Here is a 6,838-nt window from a genome sequence, read left to right as displayed (position 1 = left end):
TGCAGTGGTGTTTAGATTTGTGGCTTTTAATGTCAAAAGGAAATTATAGCTCACGCATGCCTTTCCAGGCAGAATAGCTCGTGTAGAGGACATTAGAATGACTTAAAGGAAGTCTGGAATAAACTCATCATAATTATGAAGACAAACAAATCCTTTAACCTGAGTAATTATTCTATATTAAAGAAATTAATAATTAACCGTGAAATCTGTAAGCCCATGTTTATGTTGGCCTGTTAAATAATGGTGGGAAGAAGTAGCCTCATTACAGATTTCTCCTATGAGTATGTAGGGAACATCTATTTTTTTCCTCAGTTATCTGCCCTGGCATGTGCACAAGGTGATTTGTGCTTATGTACGGTTTTTAATGCTTGCCCTTCTGACTTTGTCACCCAGTGCAGAAGCAGAAACCATACTGTGTCACTTACATGACACCACAGACATCACAAAAGGTGTGAGAAGTATTCTAAGGTAAAACCCAAGTGTATAACTCTCAAAACTATGGTCTGACATTTTTGTTTATAATCATGAACAACAAATATCCTAGTAAAACACTTAGTACACAATTTTTGACTGAAAAAAGCTAAATTAGGTTCTTCACCCAGAAGGTGGTTGGGCACTGGAACAGGCTCCCCAGGGAAGTGGTCACAGTGCCAAGCCTGACAGAGTTCAAGCATTTGGACAATGCTCTCAGGCACATGGTGTGACTCTTGGAGTTGTCCTGGACAGAGCCAGGAGTTGGACTTTGACGATCCTCGTGGGTGCCTTCCAACTCAGCATATTCTATATCATTTATTCACAGTGAACAGTTTGCCTAGTAACAGTTGTAGTCCTGTACTTGTGTTGTAATAATCACAATTCAAATAAGATCCATTGCATTATGACTAGCAATGGATCCAAGTTTGAAGTTTTAAGTGCTGAGAGGTGTTTTGTGTCTTGTGTGAATATTTGAGTCTTGGGCTTTATGTTATGATATACTTGGAAAAGTACTAGAAATGGAAGGTGAAAGGTAAAAATTAAGATATTAATCTAATGATATTGTGGTTCACAGGTGTAATATTTAAAATTGGAAGACCTTAAAAGTGTCCTCCTTCCCTTTCTCTGCTTCATCCCTTTTGTTTTTCCCTTTTATTCTTTATTCTTGCCCTTATGTAGTAGCTTCTTCAGGCTACTACATCACTACCTCCCTCAATATTTATGTGAAAAGTACATTTTAACTGCTAGCATAAAGGACATTCAGTTGGAGAATGGTCAATCCAAGTGAGTTTTGCATTGATTATCAAATTCATTTATCACTAATTTATAAGCATTTTAAGTAATGTAAATATTTCCCCATGGAAGAATATTCTTTTCATTGTCTCTGAAGATAAATGAATTAGTTACTTCTCCACAACCTGCCAAAAACTTTGACCTTTGGTAACTAGTATCTCATTAATACCGGAAATGCATCCTAGAAGAAATTTCATGCTGTTCCCAGTGTTTGTGCTGTCTACCTTCATTCCTCCCCCATCTACAACCGGTTGTCTCAGCAGCCAAGGAAAAAAACCCTTCTTTATAGAACAAAATGCAAGTCTGCTGTATCACTGAAATTTGATTTTCTGAAAATGAAAGTGCAAAAACACTGCCTTCTCAAACAAGTTTCTTTGAGGCAGACAAATCTCTTAACAATTATTTGCATTTCTCAAGTTTCAGAGTAGCGCTGTGGCTACAAAAATTTTTCCCACGAAACTGCCTATTGCTTTAGAAACAGAATTGTTAAATATAACACAACTCAACTTCATAGCAAAGATTGCCATTGTAGGGACAGGGGATGAAGTTTTTCTGGTTTTATAAGTTTACTGGAAAACTATACAGTGGATTGATGGAGTTAGAAGGAGGGATTTCCTTGTCTTCGTTCCAGGGAGTTATTTAGGTCCTCAGGTATTAACTCATTCAGAATAAAATGGAATATTTAGACACTTACTTGAAAAGATTTTGAAAAGCTGATTAACTATTTGCAACAGCATTGATTTTTGAGACTAATGCATGGTTAACATAAATTATCAACAAAATTAAAATTACCTTTCTATTCCTTCCTTTTCATTGGCCAAACATTGATGGAATGTCAATTGCAAGAAGCTGAAGAAAGCACTAAACACATTTCCATTTATTAATACAAGTGAGAGAGATGATATATCCTTATATACATTATAGTCATATAGTACATATATATAGTTACAAAATGATATAATCTGTTACGAGACTGAGAAAAACAGGAAATTCTATTTTGAGGACGCTATTCCATGTGCTTTTTTAATTTAAACCAACATTACTTAGAAACATAATATGTTAATGCCCACAAAATGACCAAAGGGAAAAAAAAAGGGCCTTCAAAAAACTATTTCTTCTTTTGTGTCTCCCCACAGTTTCCAATAAATTTATCACACAGTATATTAGAAAAAGTTCAAGAGAACAATAAAAACTCAAAGGAGACAAGAACATGAAAACACAAGCAAACTCTTTTTCCCAAAAATATAAGCCACAAGATCCATACCTCCTCGTTAATGTTAATAATCCCACACAAAATAATGAAAAGAGAAATGAAAAGCTTTGAGCTTTCCCGGGAAGGATGCTTCAGACAGTGTTGTTTTCTTGTTCTTGGGTGAGAAGTGTAGACTTCCAGACTTTGGCACAACCATATTCCAGACTACACTTAGACATGAGCTCAGTAGCTGCAGAACAGAAGTTTTCATAAAAAAGGAAAAATTTCACTGTCTAAATTTTATTATTGCACTGTATCCCTGTAGTAAATTCTTACATAACGCTATATATAGAGTACAGAAAACATACCTAATAACAGACATGCAATTAACACTTATACTGTATTTTATGGGTTCAGGATAAACACCAACTGAAGAAAATGCAGTATATTATTGAACTACACGGTGATCACAACAAGCATATACCTATATGATGTTAGGTATAATTATGTTCACCTAAACTCTGCTAATCTGCAATAAATTCTTTTTTAAAATTCAGTGTGGAATCGGGTCTACTAATTTTATTCTTCTTTCCAAGTCACAGATGTGACCTAAACTGGCATAGATTTTACATTGATTCCAATTCATTGACCACAGTGGTGTTGATTTATGACATGATAGAAGATGCAATCTCTCTAGTTTTACACCCTTTGAAATAACATGTTTGCGAGATTGATATCTGGCTGAAAAGTCTGACATGCTGTAAGAAAGAACAGGAAGAAAGCACGATATCTGCCCCATTTAATTCCTATTGGTGTTATCTTATTCTGTGCCTCCAAGAAGAAAAAAATAGTGTGGTAGTATATTCCGCTAGATGAAAACAAACACCTGGGAGTTCCCTTCATGTTACTAAATACTGAACGTTTACAATACTTGTTATTAGTATAGACAGCAAACTCGGTTTGTTTTACATAGATTATTACTTTTAGTGTGTGCATACAAACTTATCTATGCATCTTTTAAGTGAATAAAATTTGTGAAATTAAAGTGCTAAAATTCTTATAATAGTGTCAATTTATGTTCAGTTCAGAATCCTGCTGCAGTACCTCAGAAGCACTATCACACTGGTGCTGCTGTACTTCCTTGCATTATACCAAGAAACCTGTTTTTTGGTGAAAGTTGTTAAGGGCATATTATGGGTCCTAACAGTGCTGTTGCCTTGATAAACTAGGTTTGCAAGAACAAGAAGCCCTTGCCATCCAAAGGCAAAATGCACTCAGTAAAGTACCTGTTATAGTGACAATTACAAACGTGCATGAAGATGGGCAGATTTCAAGTGGCATTTTAAAAACATAACAAGAACAGGGCAACAAAAGGTCTACAGTAAGCAGCAGGCCACATAATGTGGGAGAACTGGACCAAAAATTTGAAAGACTTCTTCCAGATTGGGCAAAAAAGAAATAGGCATACTACACACGTCATAAGACAACTAGATAGTTAACAAAACATAGAGCTGCAAGGAACTACAATTTTCTTGCTAAAACTTTCTGTTAATTTTCAGAGGCTGTGTTAAAACTTTTAAATTCCCAAATCAGCATGGGATTATTTTGGCAGAAGTAGGGTCTAATGTTTTCTGCATTTTTCTGTGGAAGGCACAGTTGTCAGTTGGTGATAAAAATCTTCAGTCTTGTGGAAAACAGTGGCCAGAATCAAATGTAATGCGTGACTGAAAACGAGCAAATAACAGTGGGGAACACAAAGTTTATTGCTAGGGGGTTGACTGGCACCTTGATCTTTGAGACTGGCAGTCCTGGAGCGAGGAGCCCTGTTCCTCTGCACCCACACAAAATATGCAATTCCACTGAATTCCACCTGCAAATATCAGCCATGGATGATGTTTATTCTTCTAGTTTTACTATGAGTTCATCTCAGAAACAAGTCTGTGAACTTTATGTTGCTTCCTGTTATGATAGAAATGATCATGTTATTTCCACTTAAAACCGATCAGTTGTTTTTAATTATTCAGTGCAATTAACCATAACCTCACATCAGCCAAAATGCATTCCCTTTAAGACACAGTACCAGTCCAGTTTTGAAAACATTCCTGATTTTTTCACGTGGGTAGAGTAACCTTGTGTGTTTTGAGTCAAAAGGGAGAGGCACATATAATGCAGTTGATTGGTGTGGGCAGGTAACGTAGAGGAAGTCAAACTGTGTCCATCAGGAATTAGATTGTTCAGGTGCTTTTGTGCATGTGCTGACTTTACATTCTGTGGATATTTTATAATATCTAATACGTATTTTGCAGATATGTACATACAATATTCTATGTGTACTGCACATATGAATATTTGTCCTTGATGAATAATCAAACAAGAAGCTGTGCTTCCAACTACGTTTGGCCTTTATGACCCTGTTCAGAAAGTTTCCAGAAGAATCTATTACCTTCACTGCTTTTAACTTTGCTTTCTAAGCAAATTATCTAACATAGCCAGGTGTGGTATGTCTGTTACTGTGTAATATCTTTTGAACTATCTGGAAAATTCCAACAATTTAACAGAGGACTAATAGTATCATACATGCTCTTAGTCTTTTCATTACAAGAGAATCATGGGCAAAGAAGATAGCAGATAATATTCTGGTGTCTGAAAAACTGCAGCATACAGTTCACTTACATTAAACAACAAATCTGCACGTTAGAGAAATAATACTGCCCTAGCCTTGAGAACCTTCAGAAGGAGTTTTCATCTTGCTAAAAACCAAGGAGTCTAATTATGAGCTTCAAATCTGTGAGGAACCAGGTATCATCAGCTCCACATTCTTGGAACGATTTTCCTTATGTCATAATGTGCTGAAAACTGTAAAAAATGTTTCAGGCAGCGATGATATAGGGGACTATTTATAGTTTTTTTTCTTTCTTTTCTCTCTAATGTCCTTGCATTTCATGCAGGAAATAAAACAGGCATCTAATCTAATACTCACCTTCAAAGCATTATGGAAGGTATCTTGGACGTTCGACAATCCAGACCTTGGTCCTGTAAATTCATGTGAACTGAGATTTACAACCATATGAAACATTCACAAATAGTAGTGCTGGAACTGACTTGTGCTTAAGTAGGATAAAGTGCAATTATATTTGTTCAGTGCATTTTCATAAATCCTAATTTTTTAAAGTTATCCAAAGCCAGGACTTTTCCTCATAATTGGGGTAGGTTTCAAGAAATATCTCTCACTTTAAATAATATGGAGGAAGGGATATTTAGGAGGTTTGAATAAACTATGAATGAAAAATATGAAAAAATGTCTTTATCATTCTTAGAAAAAAACATTTTTGGTCAGGAGTAAGTTTGAGAGGTAAAAATCTCTTGAAGTCAGTAGTAACTGAAACAAGGAAATTATAGAGGAAATGCTTAAGCTGGAGTTCATCTGCAGAACTCTGGAGTTCATCTGCAGAACCTCTATATTAAATACTCATATATTACTTGCTCTAGAGGCCTTATGGGTCATGGCTGCTCTTGCAGTTTCCAATCTGTCAGAAGAACAGGTTTTCTACTGCTGGAAGTAATGATAAAATCTCCTAGGTGTTTGATAACCCTTTTTCATTATGTCCTTGAACGGTGTGAAGTTACAGATTATGGGTATGGCTCCTCTAGAAACACTTTTGTATTTTGTTATGCTAGCCACACAGCCTGATTACCAAAATAACCGTGATTTCGTTATGTTTACCAGTTTTGGTCCTTCAGAAGCCTTCTGCAGTCACACACCCCTCACACATTCTAAGCTGTCAATGATCCAGTTTCAATTTTACTCTTTTTTAAGATATTCTGTTGTCCTCACCTCATGATCATTGCATCACATTAGCAGAGCCCCTCTGCCATGTATTTGTTCCAGGGAGCTGTTGCTGTTAAAAGTCTGGCAGCTCCCGTGGCTTGCCAGACTTTTTTTTGCTGGAGGCCAAGCATCTTTCCTGCGATGGGGTTATGTGTCCATGGTAAGGTACGGTCTGCACGAATGCTCAAAAGATGAGCTATTCCATGGCAGCCCTTGTCTTCACGCTACGGTAAACACACGGTAGCTATCCTTCAAGGGAATGGTATTTAAAGCTTTATATTCGCTCTGGGTTAAGCTCACTCACGGTGGTTGAGGTACAACACCCGGTGAAGCCATGTTGTACCTTCCACCCCTTCTCCCCGACAGTACTGTCGGTTGGCAAAAAAACTGGCGCAGAGCCGCTTAATTAATACCTCTCCTGAGGTATCTCTCAGTGCAGCACATCACGCAGAACTCCTGCGGGACAGACGTGCCCAGGCAGGCAAGGCGCCGGCCAGCCTTGCTGGTGCCTCCCGGCGGGGCTGGTGCAGCCCCGGGCTCGGGCCGTGCGA

This window comes from Manacus vitellinus, unplaced genomic scaffold, assembly GCF_001715985.3.
Source record: "Manacus vitellinus isolate BGI_N305 unplaced genomic scaffold, ASM171598v3 scaffold_8_pilon, whole genome shotgun sequence".
Taxonomy (NCBI): domain Eukaryota; kingdom Metazoa; phylum Chordata; class Aves; order Passeriformes; family Pipridae; genus Manacus; species Manacus vitellinus.
This window is presented reverse-complemented; position numbering follows the sequence as displayed.